Source organism: Stenella coeruleoalba (assembly GCF_951394435.1).
Source record: "Stenella coeruleoalba genome assembly, contig: scaffold_172, whole genome shotgun sequence".
NCBI lineage: Eukaryota > Metazoa > Chordata > Mammalia > Artiodactyla > Delphinidae > Stenella > Stenella coeruleoalba.
This window is the reverse complement of record NW_027646391.1, coordinates 242480-262038: the sequence shown is the minus strand read 5'-3', so window position 1 is coordinate 262038 and position 19559 is coordinate 242480. Positions and strand designations below refer to the sequence as shown.

The 19559-nt window shown below is 44.5% G+C and overlaps 1 long non-coding RNA gene across 4 annotated transcripts in view; it reads left to right on the top strand.

The window, feature by feature from the left end:
* Positions 1-19559, top strand: part of LOC307181141 — a 524725-nt gene that overhangs the window by 439365 nt on the left and 65801 nt on the right. The gene's annotated exons all lie outside the window — the stretch shown is intronic.

The following is a 19559-nucleotide window of genomic DNA, read 5'->3' as shown; positions in this document are numbered from 1 at the left end:
ATTGTGGACGTTCTGCCTCTTTTCCTATGCTTTCAATGCAATTCCAGTCTACCTCCTGAAATCGGTTTCCTGCAATTCTGCCCCGCTTTCAAGTCCTCTTGGCAGCCTTACTTCAGTATATTTTTGGACGATAGCTGTCATTTATAACTCTGCAGGTTTGTGAATTACAGTGCCCCTGAGCTCCTTTCTTCAACTCGCTTTCTTTTGAGCTGGCCGCAACACCGCAGGATGGCTTCAGGTCCTAATCTGGTTCCGGCACGGCACACTGAGCCTTTGGTTATTTCCTCTTCCTGGTGGGAAATGAGAGTTAAATTTGCCCGTCCAGACACCTCCAGCTAGTCTCTCATTGGTTCTCGCTATTCCTGTTCATCTTCCGCAGAAATTGCAAACTGGGCCAAACAGGAGGTTAAAGGCGCTGACTCTCCAAGTGGGGAGAGTGTTAGTAAAGCATCTGGAATGTTGCACCCGAGTACCAGGGTATGAAAACTGAGACATATTTGAACACGTCTCCCGTTCACATGGTTGATCACACTTGGGTTCCACATGCATGTTTTAACTGAAGGAAGAATACCTTAAACCTGGAGAGTTGAGACCCGTGTAATGGGTACCATGCAATATGACTTCAAAGGGTCTTCATTTGCTCACCGAACCTCTCCAATCCTATCACTGCTGCGTTTATGCCCCTGTACACACGCTTGATTCTCTTTTGGAGACATAGCAATCCATAGGTTTTACGATACTTACTAGTCAGGTACATTCTTAGGCGTTTAATATGCGGTGTTGAGTCCATTTCGTTGAGCAAGGAGTAGCTCTTGTCTATTCCATATTTTACTTAAGGAACTTTATCTGTGCTCATTTCAATCTCTGGTTTTATGCAGCACCCCACCTCACCTTTCCCCTTAAGCAAGCATAAGGTGGTTTTCTAAATTTGAGACCCTGTTCTGTTTTGGAATGCAGTTCCTGTGTAGCCAAGTTGACATTCCGTGTATTACTGATATCTTATGATGTTTCTTTTTCTGTGTGACTTATTTCAGTTAGAATCATCATACCTGAATCCACTCATTATGCTGCTACGGGCCTGATGACATAGATTTCATTGCTGAGTGATACTGCATTGTAAGTAAATACCAGAAGTTCTTTATCCATTTTTCACTTTCTGCGATGTTGAACTTGTACTGTAAACGAGGTTCTTGTAAACAGAGGCGTCCCAAACTTTGGGGTGGCTGTGTCTTTTTGATTTTAATTTCCCTAAGCTATAGGACCATAAGTGGAAGTGCCCTAGGCTCTGTTGCTTTGTTTTTTAGATGTTTCAGGAAACACCATACACTTCTCCCGAGTGTCTGTTGGCAATTTACATCCCGCCCATCAGCATAACAATGCTCCCAGTTCTCCATGGCCTGTCCTGCCTTTCTGGATTTTACACTTTTTTCAGATGGCCCTTTTGACCGGGGGGAAGTGAGACTTCATTGTAGTGCAGATTTCCTTTGCAAGTTTGCTTGGTTGGCCAAAAAGGGCGTATGCATTTTTTCCTGAATATATTCAGGAAAAAACGCATACGCCCTTTTTGGCCAAGTGCATCATTGTGGACGTTCTGCCTCTTTTCCTATGCTTTCAATGCAATTCCAGTCTACCTCCTGAAATCGGTTTCCTGCAATTCTGCCTTGCTTTCAATGCCTCTTCATAGCCTTACCTCAATATATTTTTTAAAAATAGTTGGCCTTTATAACTCTGCAGGTTTTTGAATTGCAGTGGCCCTTAGCTCCATTTTTTAGCTCTTATTTTTTTGGTCTTGCCCCATAACCACAGGATTCCTTGAGCCCTATTTTTCTTCTGGGGCACCTTGCTGTGCCTTTGTTTAATTCTTCTTACTGATGTGATATTAGAGTGACATGTGCCCATTGAAACCGCTACAGCTAGTTTCTCACTGGTTCCCCCTATTCCCATTCATCCTCTGCACTAACTGCAGACTGCGATACCAGAACTTAAAGGCATTGACTCCATGTGGGGATGTTGTTAGTAAAGCGGCTGGAATGTCGATCCGGAGCCCCAGGAGTGGAAAAATGAGGTGCGTTTTAGAAACCTTTCCCGATCATATGGTATACCAGTCGCTGGGTTTCCCAAGCATGGTTTAGCTGTAGGAAGATTCCCTTCAACCTGGAGTGTTGGGACCCTTGGACTGAGTAGCATGAAGTATTGCATTAAACTTTCGGCAGTTGCTCACCAAAGCTCACCAATCCTGTCAGCCCCAAGTGTCCAGCCTTATGTCTTATCCAGCTGTGGGTTTATATGTGGTCAATCCAGGTTGCCTCACAGCCCCTGAGCGAATTTTGTAAGAATTTTTCTCTCTTTCATTGTTTCAGCGTTTTGTTTTTAAAATTTATTTCTATAATGGGGTTTAGCTCCTTTTCACTGCTGTGTTTGTGCCGCTCTGCACACACTTGATTCCCTTATGGAGATATATCAATACATGGGTTTTAAGATTCTTATTCCTCAGATATATTTCTCTGCGGTGTATAGGGTGTGTTGAGGCCTGTTCATTGAGCAAGGTGTAGATCTTGTCTAATACCTATTTGGTTTATTGAACGGTATCTGTGCTAATTTCAAACTCTGGTTTTATGCATCACCCCACCTCTCCTTTCCCCTTAAGCTGACATAAGTGTGTTTTCTAAATGTGAGACACTGTTCTGTTCTGTAATTCATTTCTTGTGCAGCCATATTTACCCTCCCTCTATAAGTGATATCTTATGATATGTTTCTTTTTCTGTTTGACTTATTTCAAGTAGTATTATCGGACCTAAATCCACTCTTTATCCTTCTACTAGCCTTATTACATTGATTTCATGGTGAAGAGATATTCAATTGTACATAAGTACCACATCTTCTTTATCCATTGTTCTCTTTCCTGGGATATTTAAGGTGTACTGAAGTTGAGGTTCTTGTAAACAGAGTAGCCCTAAACTGTGGTGTGCTTGTGTCTTGTTGAATTTTAGACTTCCCTAGATATACTCCCATGATTGGAAGTGTCCTATGCTCTGTAGCTCTGTTTTTTAGATGATTTAGGAACCACCATACACTTCTCCAGAGTGGCTCTCGGCAGTTCACACACTGCCCATCAGCGTATAAAGGCTCCCTGTTCTCCATGGCCTGTCCTGCATTTCTGGTTTTTACAATTTTTTAGGATGGCCCTTTTGACCGGTGGGAAGTGAGACTTCTTTGTTGTGCACATTTGTATTGCTTGCTTGCTTCGTTGCCCATAAAGTGCGTATGCGTTTTTTCCTGGATATAATCAGGAAAAAACGCATACGCCCTTTTGGGCCAACTGCATCATTGTCGAAATTCTGCCGCTTTTCATGTGCGTTAAAGACGAGTCCAATCTATCTCTTGAAATCTGTTTCTTGCAATTCTGTCTTGCATTCAGATCCTCTTCTTTGCCTTACCTCAACATATTTTTGGACGTTAGTTTTCATTTATAACTCTGCAGGTTTGTGAATTGCAGTGACCCTGAGCTCCATTTTTTAAGTTGCTCTTTTGTGAGCTGGCCTCAAACCCGCAGGATTGCTTCAGGCCCTATTTTGGCTCCGGCGAGGCAGGCTGAGCCTTCCTTTAATTCTTACTCTTAATGGGAAATTAGAGTGATATGTGCCCGTCCAAACCCCTACAACTCTTCTCTCATTGGTTCCCCCTCTTCCCGTTCATCCTCCTCACAATTTGCAAAATGTGTGAAACAGAAGTTTAAATGTGCTGATTCTCCAAGTGGGGAGATTCTAAGTAGCGTGGCTGGAATGGTGAACAGGAGCACCAGGAGAGGATAAATGAGGTGCATTTTAGACACATCTCCCGATCACATGGTGTACAGTCCTCTGGGTTTTCCATGCATGTTTTAGCTGTAGGAAGATCCCTTGAACCTGCAGATTTGGGACCCATTGAATGGGTACCAGGTAGTATTACTTTAAAGGGTGTTCATTTCCTCACCCAACCTCACATTTCTCTTAGCGCAAACAGTTTCCAGCCTTATGTCTCATCCTGCTGTGGGTCTAGATGTGTTCAATCCATGTTGCATCACCGTCCCTGAGGAAAAGTTGTAAGAGGTTTTCTCTGTCTCTCTGTCGTTTATTTTTTTCAATTTATTACTATATTGGTTACAGCTGATTTTCAAAGCTCTGTTTCTTGCTGCTGTACATCCACTTGATTCACGTACAGAGAGACATCAATAAATTCTTTTTCAGATTCTTACCAGTCGTATATATTCTTTTCCGGTGACTTGAGTGTGCTGAGTGCAGTTCTTTTAGCTACCGTGTAGGCCTTGTTGATTATCAGTTTGGTATTTGGAATGGTATCTTTGCTAATTTCAACCTCCTGGATGATGCCTCACCCCTCCCCACCTTTCCCGTTTAGCAGCCTTATGCGTGTTTTCTACATATTTGACTATATTTTTGTTTTGTAATTTATTTCATGTGTAGCCATTTTGGATTCCACCTTTAAGTGATATCTTATGATATGTGTCTTTTTCTTTTTGAATTCTGTCACTTAGAATGATCATACGTAACTCCTCCGGAGTTGTTACAACTGGCCATATTTCATTGATTTCCAGGCTGAATAATATTCCACTCTACCTAAGTACCACATCTCTATCCATTTTTTCCCTCCAGAGACATTTAAGTTATATCCTAGTCGAGGATCTTTTAAACAGAGAGGGGGTAAACATTGGGGTGCCTGTGTCCTCTCGATTTTTGTTTTTCCCAAGATATACGCCCGTGAGTGCAAGTGCCCTATGCTCTGTAGCTCATTTTTTAGATGCTTTAGTAAACACAATACACTTCTCCAGAATGGCCATTGGCAATATACATTTCCACTATAAGTCTCACAGGGCTCCCTCTTCTCGTTGCCCTGTCCTGCATTTCTGTTGTTTACGCTTTATGAGGATGGCTCTTCTGACTGATGCGAAGTGATATCTTTTGTGGTATTGACTTCCAGTGCCCACCTGTTTGGTTGGCTAAAAAAGTGTATGCCCTTTTCTTGAATATATACAGAAAAGAACGCATACACCCTTTTTGGCCAACTGCAATGTTGGCAATGTTCAGCTCCTTTTCTTGTGCTTAATGGCGAGTCCTTTCTACCTCCTCAAATCCCTTTCCTGCCATTCTCCCTTGCTTACAAGTCCTTTTCTCTGACTTTCCTCAAGACATTTTTCAGTGATGGATATTTTCAACTCTGCAGTTTTGTGAATTTTACTGCCCCTGAGTTCCATTGTTCAACTTGTGTTTATGGGAACTGGCCACAAAGCAGCGGGATTTCCTCAAGCCCTATACTGTTTCCATGGGCAACCCTAGCCTTTGGTCAATTCGTCTTCCTGATTGGAAATTAGAGTGACATGTGCCTGTCTGAACACCTAGGACTTGTCTCTCATTGTTCCTCATCCTTCCGCTTCATCCTCTGGACAAATTCCAAACTGTACGCAACAGGATGTTGACAGTGCTGACATCTCCAAGTGGGGAGACTGTTAGTAAAGACGCTGGAGGGGTGAACCCGAGCACCAGGAGATGAGGAGATGAGATGCCTTTTCCAAACTCTTCCCGATCAGACGGTATACCATCCTCTGGGTGTGACAGACATGTTTTAGCAGTAGGAAGAGTCCCATTCATGTAAGGAGAACACCAGGGCTTTTTCAAAATCAGTGTCTCCCCGAAACCCAAACTGGGGAATTTTTTAAGCTACAGCTACACATATGTTCATTAAGGGCCTTGGGAAGTAGGCAGAGTCCAAACTTTAGATGATTGAAGTCTTCAGGGTCAGAAGCACTCACCACCAGCTTCCCTTAGGCTACACTTTAACTGTCATTGATAGATGATGTCAATAAAAATATCTATTCTTTTTCAGATTATTTCCCCTTATAGGTTATTGCAAAATGTTGAGTGTAGTTCCCTGTGCTATACAGTAGTTCCTTGTTGATGATCTATTTTATACATAGCAGTGTGTATGTGTTCATTCCAAACTGTTAATTTATCCCTCCTCCCACCTTTCCCCTTTGGTAATAATAAATTATAAGATTTTATACTTCTCAGAAATGGGGGAGCTGAAAGAGAGGTATCATTTTCAATGGAAAAGCATTTAAAACAAGATTGAAGGTTTAACCAAGATTATTAGATGTACATCCTTGGAAAGAAATCACTTCGTTTCTCTAATATTGACCTGACAAATAAGACAAACCTTTTCACTGAACTTGCTTATAAAAAGTGATGGAAATATCAAATGGAAGTGTTAAAAACATCTTATTTTACCCGAGCCTTATACACTGTTCTATGTTAACTACAGTTTGGCTCACACATCTGTTCATTGAGGTTACAATAGTCTCAATTTCTGTTACTGATCCTCCAGAGTGGACCCCAACAAGTGTCCCCCTGCCCAGTGTCATTGGGGCCAACAGATCGAGACTGAGTTTGGTTCACAAGCAAAGGAAACTTTATATTTTGATCAGAGAATGGAGAGGTGAGAGCATGCACTACCCCGTGGGCTGTGGGCTGGGCTGCTGTGTAGAGATCCTGTCAGAGTCAGTGGGAGGGAGGGAGGCGGCGGAGCTCTCGAGGGCCGGGTTGGCTGTAGCTCAGGCTCTATATCGTGGAGTCTGCACTGGGCCCCAGGAGCTGAGGTGTCGACCCAGCCATTCTGCACTAGGAAATCTGGTCTGAAGTGCCGGGTGTGGAACCTCTGCATGCGGGACCCTAGGAGCACGTGAAATTAGACAAAGCACAAAGGATAAAAAAGGTTAGACTTGACTTTATTGCCCAGATTCTACTTTTATCTCCCAGGGATTTTTAATGGGCTTTGCTGGGGACAAACCCCTCCTCTGCCTTTTGTCCCGTTCCTCATTCTTGGAGTGCTGAGGGTGCAGACCCTTCTTCTGTAACTGCTGAGTGCTGAGTTGGGAGCCCTCATACCCTGGGGCGAGGGTCAGAGCTTCTCCCCAGCAGCCTCCCGGTGACGTTGATTGTCCCCAGGACCCCTGCCTCCCTGCTCGTCCACCTGAGCACCAGCATTGGAAGTGTTATAGATTCTAATGACCTTTAAGGGTCCAGGAAAGAGATGTGCAGAGACGCTGTGGGGGCCGGTTTCACCCCGCCCCACATTTGTTCGGCCACCTTAGGCTGACCGTCTCTGCCAGCCTAGATGCTCTGACCAGTAGTCTGCGCTTTCTTCAATTAGGCCCCTGAATTAACGTACAAACAGCACCAGGTGTCAGAGCCCTGCCCGCTCAACTCCCAGACAGTCCAGGGTCAGTGGTGATCAAGGACCATGATGGCTACTGAGTCAACAGCCTTTTGAAGTAAACAGGAGTCCAGCCGGTCTTATTGGCCACCATCATCACGGTGTCTGTAGGCTTTTCTATGGTGACAGTGTGGTATACTGTTCCCCCGCCAAGATTATTAGCTCCCCTCTGGGTGCAGTAAGTCCTGCAAGCAGTAGTCTACTCTTTTGGGACACACTCTTGTTGTTTTATGAGAGAAACTCCAGGTCAAGTGATGTTCACACGAGTCGTCATGGTGCCCTGTTGCCCCCGGTTATCTCTCTGGATGTTGGAGTTGGAGGGCCTCCTCACTCGAGGTCGGTGTGCCCACGGAGCGAACCCTGCAACTTCAGGGCATGGTTGGTGGTTAGGATCACCATGTGGGGTCCTTTTCCCTTAGGAGGGAGGTGGCCTTTTGGGCTGCTGATTTCCAGGTTTTTAGATACCGCCAGTATCTTGGCCAGATGTGGCAGTGGGCCAAGCCCCTTAGTGACCATAGTTTATCCTACCTGGATGGCATTCTTGCATTGTTCCATTTCAAGTGGTCCCAGTTTTTGCACTAATTCTCCAATGGCGATTCACCTTTCACCGGGAATGTAAAGGTCAAAGGGTTTAGCTAAATTAGGGAGTTCCAGGGCAAGGGTCTGAATTGACTGCTCTTTCCATTCTTGAAAGGCCACTTCTGGATTCTATTCAAAAGGATCATCATCTTTTCCTTTCAGTGTTTCATATAGAGGCCCAGCTAGTAGACTGTAGCTAGGGATCCAGAAGCAGCAAACCCTGGCCTCCCCAGGAACCCCTAAGCTGTCTTCTAGTTTTAGAAAGGGGTAAGGCTGAAAATGGTTTCTTCCCTTTCCTGGGATGGGCTTCTCTGACCTTCTGTGAGAATGAAGCCCAGGCAGGTCACCGCAGTCTGTGATATTTGAGCTTTTTCTTGGACAACTTCTATCCTTTATTGGCTTGGTAGTTCAGAGGCCTCCTTAGTAGGGCTGGTGATCAGAATGTCGTCTGCATATTGAAGGAGGGTTTCCTTTTCCAGAGGTAGAACTTTTAGGTCTTTAGCTAAGCTTTCCCCAAAGATGGTGTGGGAATTTTTGCACCCTTGGGGCCAGATGGCCCGGAAGTATTGTTTTAGTTGTATGTTGAGTCCTGCCACTCACAAGCCAAAATTTCTTGTGACTCTGGGACTAATGGAATACAAAAGAAGGCATCATTGAAGACTAATACAGAATACCATGTCCTGGTGGTTGGTAGAATGACCAGCAGGGTGTAGGAATTAGGAGCAACTGGAGGTATATCCTCGGTGGCTTCACTGACTGTCCTGACATCCTTTACCAGGTCCCCAGCAGCCCATGGGGCTCTCGTGGTCAGACCAATCCCAGAATATGGAGCTCACCTGGGCAGGTACCCCACCCCCACCCCAGCCCACGGGGCTCTCGTGGTCAGGCCCCTCCCAGGATACAGAGCTACCCTTGCAGGTACCGTGGCAGGGCTGGGCACACAGGTACCGTGCACATAGCCCTCATTGCAGAGCACCCCCAGCTCACCTGTCGCTCAGAGCTGACACAGAGCACCTCAGAGCAGGACTTGAACTAACAAACAGCAGCTGCGACAGGTCTGTGACCCTGGGCATCACTCCGTGAGGCCTCCCTCCACCTGGTCTTCCAGAGACTTCCACTGCACCCGGGGCACCAGGCCTCTGTCTCCAACCACCACCCACCCCTCCTCTCCCTGACTCCTGGGTTCCTCTCATTAGGAGAGGGTTTTCTTGAAGTTGTCTCCCACTCATGGGCCAGATAAAATGATTAGAAAACAAGCCAAAGCTGCAGCCCCTTGTCTATCCTGACTCTCAGGAGCCCACACCTGTTCCTTGGACCTGGCCGGTTCAGCAAGTTCCATTTTCTGCAACTGTGAGCCCCTGAGGGGTGATGATTGGCTGACCTGGGCAGCCTTACCGTGCCGGCCAGCCCTCCCCAGGTGTGCCTGGGTTGAGATCAATATAAATACCACTCCAGGCAGCAAGAGCCCCTGCAGCCGTGCCTGACGCCATTTTCTCTGCCCTGTCAGCAGTCTCGGGGCTGGGCTGGTGGGAGGGAGTGAGAGGCCACGGCTTTGTGGGTGGCCCAGTGTGAGTGGGGCTCTGCTGGACTTTCTGCAGCAGTTGCCAGGCTGCCACCTGCTAAAGAAGAGGGTGTGTCACCCATACCTGCTGCTGGAATTTCTCCCTGGGCAGAGGTGAGGAAGGAAAAAAGCAGTGGGGGCAGGGACAGGACGGGTATCTCAGGCAGGGAAATGGAAATCTTCCAGAAGAGCACCCAGGGCCAGGACCATCCTGGCTGGCCTGCAGGCACCAAGTCGGCCGGCATGCTGTCACTCGTGTGGCTCTATGGCCCTTCCTCTAGGCTTTCAAGTCCTTGTATATATTCAGGTGTTTTACCTGGGACGGGTGGGAATAGTTCAGCAGCAACTGGCCTGGGGCTCAGCTCACGTTTACTCACAGATGCCTCGGCACGGTGCCCCAGCTTTGCAATGAGGACGCTTGTTGCGTGGGGGCTGCTGGCTGAATGGGAGACGATTCCCCACCACTGACCAACTTCAGAATTGTTTACAACTGGAGCAAGTGCCCTGATACGGTTTTCCTCTGTGTAACTGGTGGGTTCTGTGTTTTTTTTCTCTTTTTCGTTTTTGGTTCAAGGTAGATTTTATTCCTCTTTTTTGTATTTACAGATATAAGCATGGAAATAATTTATTCATATAAATACATGTATGTGCAGGGAATAATTGTTTTTTCTGTTTTATTTTTTAAATTTTACTTCTTTTTAATTTTGAATTTTATTTTATATTTTTATACAGCAGGTTCTTATTGGTTATCTATTTTATACATATAAATGTATACATGCCAATCCCAGTCTCTCAACTCCTCCCACCACCACCCCCCCAACAGCTTTCCCCTCTTGTTGTCCATACGTTTGTTGTCTACATCTGTTGCTCTATTTATGCCTTGCAAAATGGTTAACCTGTACACTTTTTCTAGGTTCCACATATATGCATGAATATACAAGATTTGTTTTTCTCTTTCTGACTTACTTCACTCTGTATGACAGTCTCTAGATCCATCGACGTCTCTACAAATGACCCAATTTCATTCCTTTTCATGGCTTAGTAATATTCCATTTTATATATGTACCACAGCTTTATGCATTCGTCTGTCTGTGGGCATTTAGGTTGCTTCCATTACCTCGATATTGTAAATAGTGATGCAATGAACATTGCGGTGAATGACTCTTTTTGATTTATGGTTTTGTCTGGGTATATGTCCAGTACTGGGATTGCTGTATCATATGGTAATTCTATTGTTAGTTTCTTAAGAAATTCCATATTGTTCTCCATAATGACTGTATCAATTTATATTCCCAACAATAGTGGAAGAGGGTTCCTTTTCTCCACACCCTTTCCAGCATTTTTTGTTTGTAGATTTTCAATGATGCCTATTCTACCAGGTGTGAGGTGATACCTCATTGTTGAATCCATTTCGTTGAGCAAGGGGTAGCTCTTGTCTATTACATATTTGGCTTATGGAACGGTATCTGTGCTAATTTCAAACTCTGCTTTTATGCAGCACCCCAACTCACCTTCCCCCTTAAGCAGGCATAAGTTGGTTTTCTAAACTTGAGACCCTGTTCTGTTTTGTAATTCAGTTCATGTGTAGCCAAGTTCACATTCCGTGTATTAGTGATACCTTATGAAGTTTCTTTTTCTGTGTGACTTATTTCACTTAGAATCATCGTGCCTCAATCCACTCATTATGCTGGTACGGGCCTGGTGACATAGATTTCATTGCTGAGTGGTATTCTGTTGTACAGAAGTACCGCAACTTCTTTATCCATTATTTGCTCTCTGGGAAATTTAACTTGTGCCGTAGAAGAGATTCCTGTAAAAAGAGCCGTCCCAAATTTTGGGGTTGCTGTGTCTTTTTGATATTAATTTCCCTAAGCTATAGGACCATAAGTGGAAGTGCCCTAGGCTCTGTTGCTTTGTTTTTTAGATGTTTCAGGAAACACCATACACTTCTCCCGAGTGTCTGTTGGCAATTTACATCCCGCCCATCAGCATAACAAGGCTCCCAGTTCTCCATGGCCTGTCCTGCCTTTCTGGATTTTACACTTTATTCTGATGGCCCTTTTGACCAGGGGGAAGTGAGACTTCATTGTAGTGCAGATTTCCTTTGCAAGCTTGCTTGGTTGGCCAAAAAGGGCGTATGCGTTTTTTCCTGAATATATTCAGGAAAAAACGCATACGCCCTTTTGGCAAAGTGCATCATTGTGGACGTTCTGCCTCATTTCCTACGCTTTCAATGCAATTCCAGTCTACCTCCTGAAATCAGTATCCTGCAATTCTGCCCCGCTTTCAAGTCCTCTTGGCAGCCTTACTTCAGTATATTTTTGGACGATAGCTGTCATTTATAACTCTGCAGGTTTGTGAATTACAGAGCCCCTGAGCTACTTTCTTCAACTCACTTTCTTGTGAGCTGGCCGCAACACCGCAGGATGGCTTCAGGCCCTAATCTGTTTCCGGCACGGCACGCTGAGCCGTTGGTTAATTCCTCTTCCTAGTGGGAAATAAGAGTTAAATTTGCCCGTTCAGACACCTCCAGCTAGCCTCTCATTGGTTCTCGCTATTCCTGTTCATCTTCCGCAGAAATTGCAAACTGTGTCAAACAGTAGGTTAAAGGCGCTGACTCTCCAACTGGGGACAGTGTTAGTAAAGCGTCTAGAATGTTGCACCCGAGTACCAGGGGAGGAAAACTGAGACATATTTGAACACGTCTCCCGATCACATGGTTGATCATACTCTGGGTTCCACATGCATGTTTTAGCTGAAGGAAGAATACCTAAAACCTGGGTAGTTGAAACCCGTGGAATGGGTACCATGCAATATGACGTCAAAGGGTCTTCATTTGTTCACCGAACCTCTCCAATCCTATCACTGCTGCGTTTATGCCCCTGTACACATGCTTGATTCTCTTTCGGAGACATAGCAATCTATAGGTTTTAAGATACTTACTAGCCAGGTACATTGTTAGGCGTTTAATATGCGGTGTTGAGTCCATTTCGTTGAGCAAGGAGTAGCTCTTGTCTATTCCATATTTGGCTTAAGGAAATTTATCTGTGCTCATTTCAATCTCTGGTTTTATGCAGCACCCCAACTCACCTTTCCCCTTAAGCAAGCATAAGTTGGTTTTCTAAATTTGAGACCCTGTTCTGTTCTGTAATTCAGTTCCTGTGTAGCCAAGTTTACATTCCGTGTATTACTGATATCTTATGATGTTTCTTTTTCTGAGTGACTTATTTCAGTTAGAATCATCATACCTGAATCCACTCATTGTGCTGCTAAGGGCCTGATGACACAGATTTCATTGCTGAGTGATATTGCTTTGTAAGTAAATACCACAAGTTCTTTATCCATTTTTCACTTTCTGCGATGTTGAACTTGTACTGTAAACGAGGTTCTTGTAAACAGAGCCGTTCCAAACTTTGGGGTGGCTGTGTCTTTTTGATTTTAATTTCCCTAAGCTATAGGACCATAAGTGGAAGTGCCCTAGGTTCTGTTGCTTTGTTTTTTAGATGTTTCAGGAAACACCATACACTTCTCCCAAGTGGTTGTTGGCAATTTACATCCCGCCCATCAGCATAACAAGGCTCCCAGTTCTCCATGGCCTGTCCTGCCTTTCTGGATTTTACACTTTTTTCAGATGGCCCTTTTGACCGGGGGGAAGTGAGACTTCATTGTAGTGCAGATTTCCTTTGCAAGCTTGCTTGGTTGGCCAAAAAGGGCGTATGCGTTTTTTCCTGAATATATTCAGGAAAAAACGCATACGCCCTTTTTGGCCAAGTGCATCATTGTGGACGTTCTGCCTCTTTTCCTATGCTTTCAATGCAATTCCAGTCTACCTCCTGAAATCGGTTTCCTGCAATTCTGCCCCGCTTTCAAGTCCTCTTGGCAGCCTTACTTCAGTCTATTTTTGGACGATAGCTGTCATTTATAACTCTGCAGGTTTGTGAATTACAGTGCCCCTGAGCTCCTTTCTTCAACTCGCTTTCTTTTGAGCTGGCCGCAACACCGCAGGATGGCTTCAGGCCCTAATCTGGTTCCGGCACGGCATGCTGAGCCTTTGGTTATTTCCTCTTCCTGGTGGGAAATGAGAGTTAAATTTGCCCGTCCAGACACCTCCAGCTAGTCTCTCATTGGTTCTCGCTATTCCTGTTCATCTTCCGCAGAAATTGCAAACTGGGCCAAACAGGAGGTTAAAGGCGCTGACTCTCCAAGTCGGGAGAGTGTTAGTAAAGCGTCTGGAATGTTGTACCCGAGTACCAGGGTACGAAAACTGAGACATATTTGAACACGTCTCCCGATCACATGGTTGATCATACTCTAGGTTCCACATGCATGTTTTAGCTGAAGGAAGAATACCTTAAACCTGGGTAGTTGAAACCCGTGGAATGGGTACCATGCAATATGACTTCAAAGGGTCTTCATTTACTCACCAAACCTCTCCAATCCTATCACTGCTGCGTTTATGCCCCTGTACACATGCTTGATTCTCTTTCGGAGACATAGCAATCCATAGGTTTTAAGATACTTACTAGTCAGGTACATTCTTAGGCGTTTAATATGCGGTGTTGCGTCCATTTCGTTGAGCAAGGAGTAGCTCTTGTCTATTCCATATTTGGCTTAAGGAACTTTATCTGTGCTCATTTCAATCTCTGGTTTTATGCAGCACCCCAACTCACCTTTCCCCTTAAGCAAGCATAAGTTGGTTTTATAAATTTGAGACCCTGTTCTGTTTTGGAATGCAGTTCCTGTGTAGCCAAGTTTACATTCCGTGTATTAGTGATAACTTAAGAAGTTTCTTTTTCTGTGTGACTTATTTCAGTTAGAATCATCGTACCTGAATCCACTCATTATGCTGCTACGGGCCTGATGACATAGATTTCATTGCTGAGTGATAGTGCACTGTACGTAAGTACCACAAGTTCTTTATCCATTTTTCACTTTCTGTGATATTGAACTTGTACGGTAAACGAGGTTCTTGTAAACAGAGGCGTCCCAAACTTTGAGGTGGCTGTGTCTTTTTGATTTTAATTTCCCTAAGCTATAGGACCATAAGAGGAAGTGCCCTAGGCTCTGTTGCTTTGCTTCTTAGATGTTTCAGGAAACACCATACACTTCTCCCGAGTGTCTGTTGGCAATTTACATCCCGCCCATCAGCATAACAAGGCTCCCAGTTCTCCATGGCCTGTCCTGCCTTTCTGGGTTTTACACTTTTTTCAGATGGCCCTTTTGACCGGGGGGAAGTGAGACTTCATTGTAGTGCAGATTTCCTTTGCAAGCTTGCTTGGTTGGCCAAAAAGGGCGTATGCGTTATTTCCTGAATATATTCAGGAAAAAACGCATATGCCCTTTTGGCAAAGTGCATCATTGTGGACGTTCTGCCTCTTTTCCTACGCTTTCAATGCAATTCCAGTCTACCTCCTGAAATCGGTATCCTGCAATTCTGCCCCGCTTTCAAGTCCTCTTGGCAGCCTTACTTCAGTATATTTTTGGACGATAGCTGTCATTTATAACTCTGCAGGTTTGTGAATTACAGAGCCCCTGAGCTCCTTTCTTCAACTCACTTTCTTGTGAGCTGGCCGCAACACCGCAGGATGGCTTCAGGCCCTAATCTGTTTCCGGCACGGCACGCTGAGCCATTGGTTAATTCCTCTTCCTAGTGGGAAATAAGAGTTAAATTTGCCCGTTCAGACACCTCCAGCTAGTCTCTCATTGGTTCTCCCTATTCCTGTTCATCTTCCGCAGAAATTGCAAACTGGGCAAAACAGGAGGTTAAAGGCACTGACTGTCCAAGTCGGGAGAGTGTTCGTAAAGCGTCTGGAATGTTGCACCCGAGTACCAGGGTATGAAAACTGAGACATATTTGAACACGTCTCCCGATCACACGGTTGATCATACTCTGGGTTCCACATGCATGTTTTAGCTGAAGGAAGAATACCTTAAACCTGGAGAGTTGAGACCCGTGGAATGGGTACCATGCAATATGACTTCAAAGGGTCTTCATTTGCTCACCGAACCTGTCCAATCCTATCACTGCTGCATTTATGCCCCAGTACACACGCTTGATTCTGTTTCGGAGAAATAGCAATCCCTAGGTTTTAAGATACTTACTAGTCAGGTACATTCTTAGGCGTTTAATATGCGGTGTTGAGTCCATTTCGTTGAGCAAGGAGTAGCTCTTGTCTGTTCCATATTTGGCTTAAGGAACTTTATCTGTGCTCATTTCAATCTCTGGTTTTATGCAGCACCCCAACTCACCTTTCCCCTTAAGCAAGCATAAGTTGGTTTTCTAAATTTGAGACCCTGTTCTGTTTTGGAATTCAGTTCTTGTGTAGCCAAGTTTACATTCCGTGTATTAGTGATATCTTTTGATGTTTCTTTTTCTGTGTGACTTATTTCAGTTAGAATCATCGTACCTGAATCCACTCATTATGCTGCTACGGGCCTGATGACATAGATTTCATTGCTGAGTGATACTGCATTGTACGTAAGTACCACAAGTTCTTTATCCATTTTTCACTTTCTGCGATGTTGAACTTGTACTGTAAACGAGGTTCTTGTAAACAGAGGCGTCCCAAACTTTGGGGTGGCTGTATCTTTTTTATTTTAATTTCCCTAAGCTATAGGACCATAAGTGGAAGTGCCCTAGGCTCTGTTGCTTTGTTTTTTAGATGTTTCAGGAAACACCATACACTTCTCCCGAGTGGTTGTTGGCAATTTACATCCCGCCCATCAGCATAACAAGGCTCCCAGTTCTCCATGGCCTGTCCTGCCTTTCTGGATTTTACACTTTCTTCAGATGGCCCTTTTGACCGGGGGGAAGTGAGACTTCATTGTAGTGCAGATTTCCTTTGCAAGCTTGCTTGGCTGGCCAAAAAGGGCGTATGCGTTTTTTCCTGAATATATTCAGGAAAAAACGCATACGCCCTTTTTGGCCAAGTGCATCATTGTGGACGTTCTGCCTCTTTTCCTATGCTTTCAATGCAATTCCAGTCTACCTCCTGAAATCGGTTTCCTGCAATTCTGCCCCGCTTTCAAGTCCTCTTGGCAGCCTTACTTCAGTCTATTTTTGGACGATAGCTGTCATTTATAACTCTGCAGGTTTGTGAATTACAGTGCCCCTGAGCTCCTTTCTTCAACTCGCTTTCTTGTGAGCTGGCCGCAACACCGCAGGATGGCTTCAGGCCCTATTCTGGTTCCGGCACGGCACGCTGAGCCTTTGGTTAATTCCTCTTCCTGGTGGAAAATGAGAGTTAAATTTGCCCGTCCAGACACCTCCAGCTAGCCTCTCATTGGTTCTCGCTATTCCTGTTCATCTTCCGCAGAAATTGCAAACTGTGTCAAACAGGAGGTTAAAGGCGCTGACTCTCCAACTGGGGAGAGTGTTAGTAAAGCGTCTAGAATGTTGCACCCGAGTACCAGGGGAGGAAAACTGAGACATATTTGAACACGTCTCCCTATCACATGGTTGATCATACTCTGGGTTCCACATGCATGTTTTAGCTGAAGGAAGAATACCTTAAACCTGGGTAGTTGAAACCCGTGGAATGGGTACCATGCAATATGACTTCAAAGGGTCTTCATTTGCTCACCGAACCTCTCCAATCCTATCACTGCTGCGTTTATGCTCCTGTACACACGCTTGATTCTCTTTCGGAGACATAGCAATCCATAGGTTTTAAGATACTTACTAGTCAGGTACATTCTTAGGCGTTTAATATGGGGTTTTGAGTCCATTTCGTTGAGCAAGGAGTAGCTCTTGTCTATTCCATATTTGGCTTAAGGAACTTTATCTGTGCTCATTTCAATCTCTGGTTTTATGCAGCACCCCAACTCACCTTTCCCCTTAAGCAAGCATAAGTTGGTTTTCTAAATTTGAGACCCTGTTCTATTCCGTAATTCAGTTCCTGTGTAGCCAAGTTTCCATTCCGTGTATTACTGATATCTTATGATGTTTCTTTTTCTGTGTGACTTATTTCAGTTAGAATCATCATACCTGAATCCACTCATTATGCTGCTAAGGCCCTGATGACATTGATTTCATTGCTGAGCGATACTGCATTGTACGTAAGTACCACAAGTTCTTTATCCATTTTTCACTTTCTGTGATATGGAACTTGTACGGTAAACGAGGTTCTTGTAAACAGAGGCGTCCCAAACTTTGGGGTGGCTGTGTCTTTTTGATTTTAATTTCCCTAAGCTATAGGACCATAAGTGGAAGTGCCCTAGGCTCTGTTGCTTTGTTTTTTAGATGTTTCAGGAAACACCATACACTTCTCCCGAGTGTCTGTTGGCAATTTACATCCCGCCCATCAGCATAACAAGGCTCCCAGTTCTCCATGGCCTGTCCTGCCTTTCTGGATTTTGTACTTTTTTCAGATGGCCCTTTTGACCGGAGGGAAGTGAGACTTCATTGTAGTGCAGATTTCCTTTGCAAGTTTGCTTGGTTGGCCAAAAAGGGCGTATGCGTTTTTTCCTGAATATATTCAGGAAAAAACGCATACGCCCTTTTTGGCCAAGTGCATCATTGTGGACGTTCTGCCTCTTTTCCTATGCTTTCAATGCAATTCCAGTCTACCTCCTGAAATCGGTTTCCTGCAATTCTGCCCCGCTTTCAAGTCCTCTTGGCAGCCTTACTTCAGTCTATTTTTGGACGATAGCTGTCATTTATAACTCTGCAGGTTTGTGAATTACAGTGCCCCTGAGCTCCTTTCTTCAACTCGCTTTCTTGTGAGCTGGCCGCAACACTGCAGGATGGCTTCAGGCCCTAATCTGGTTCCGGTACGGCACACTGAGCCTTTGGTTATTTCCTCCTCTTGGTGGGAAATGAGAGTTAAATTTGCCCGTCCAGACACCTCCAGCTAGCCTCTCATTGGTTCTCGCTATTCCTGTTCATCTTCCGCAGAAATTGCAAACTGGGCCAAACAGGAGGTTAAAGGGACTGACTCTCTAGGTCGGGAGAGTGTTAGTAAAGCGTCTGGAATGTTGCACCCGAGTACCAGGGTACGAAAACTGAGACATATTTGAACACGTCTCCCGATCACATGGTTGATCATACTCTGGGTTCCACATGCATGTTTTAGCTGAAGGAAGAATACCTTAAACCTGGGTATTTGAAACCCGTGGAATGGGTACCATGCAATATGACTTCAAAGGGTCTTCATTTGCTCACCAAACATCTCCAATCCTATCACTGCTGCGTTTATGCCCCTGTACACATGCTTGATTCTCTTTCGGAGACATAGCAATCCATAGGTTTTAAGATACTTACTAGTCAGGTACATTCTTAGGCGTTTAATATGGGGTGTTGAGTCCATTTTGTTGAGCAAGGAGTAGATCTTGTCTATTCCATATTTGGCTTAAGGAACTTTATCTGTGCTCATTTCAATCTCTGGTTTTATGCAGCACCCCAACTCACCTTTACCCTTAAGCAAGCATAAGTTCGTTTTCTAAGTTTGAGACCCTGTTCTGTTCTGTAATTCAGTTCCTGTGTAGCCAAGTTTCCATTCCGTGTATTACTGATATCTTATGATGTTTCTTTTTCTGTGTGACTTATTTCAGTTAGAATCATCATACCCTAATCCACTCATTGTGCTGCTAAGGGCCTGATGACATAGATTTCATTGCTGAGTGATATTGCTTTGTAAGTAAATACCACAACTTCTTTATCCATTTTTCACTTTCTGCGATGTTGAACTTGTACTGTAAACGGGGTTCTTGTAAACAGAGGCGTCCCAAACTTTGGGGTGGCTGTGTCTTTTTGATTTTAATTTCCCTAAGCTATAGGACCATAAGTGGCAGTGCCCTAGGCTCTGTTGCTTTGTTTTTTAGATGTTTCAGGAAACACCATACACTTCTCCCGAGTGGTTGTTGGCAATTTACATCCCGCCCATCAGCATAACAAGGCTCCCAGTTCTCCATGGCCTGTCCTGCCTTTCTGGATTTTACACTTTTTTCAGATGGCCCTTTTGACCGGGGGGAAGTGAGACTTCATTGTAGTGCAGATTTCCTTTGCAAGTTTGCTTGGTTGGCCAAAAAGGGCGTATGCGTTTTTTCCTGAATATATTCAGGAAATAATGCATACGCCCTTTTTGGCCAAGTGCATCATTGTGGACGTTCTGCCTCTTTTCCTATGCTTTCAATGCAATTCCAGTCTACCTCCTGA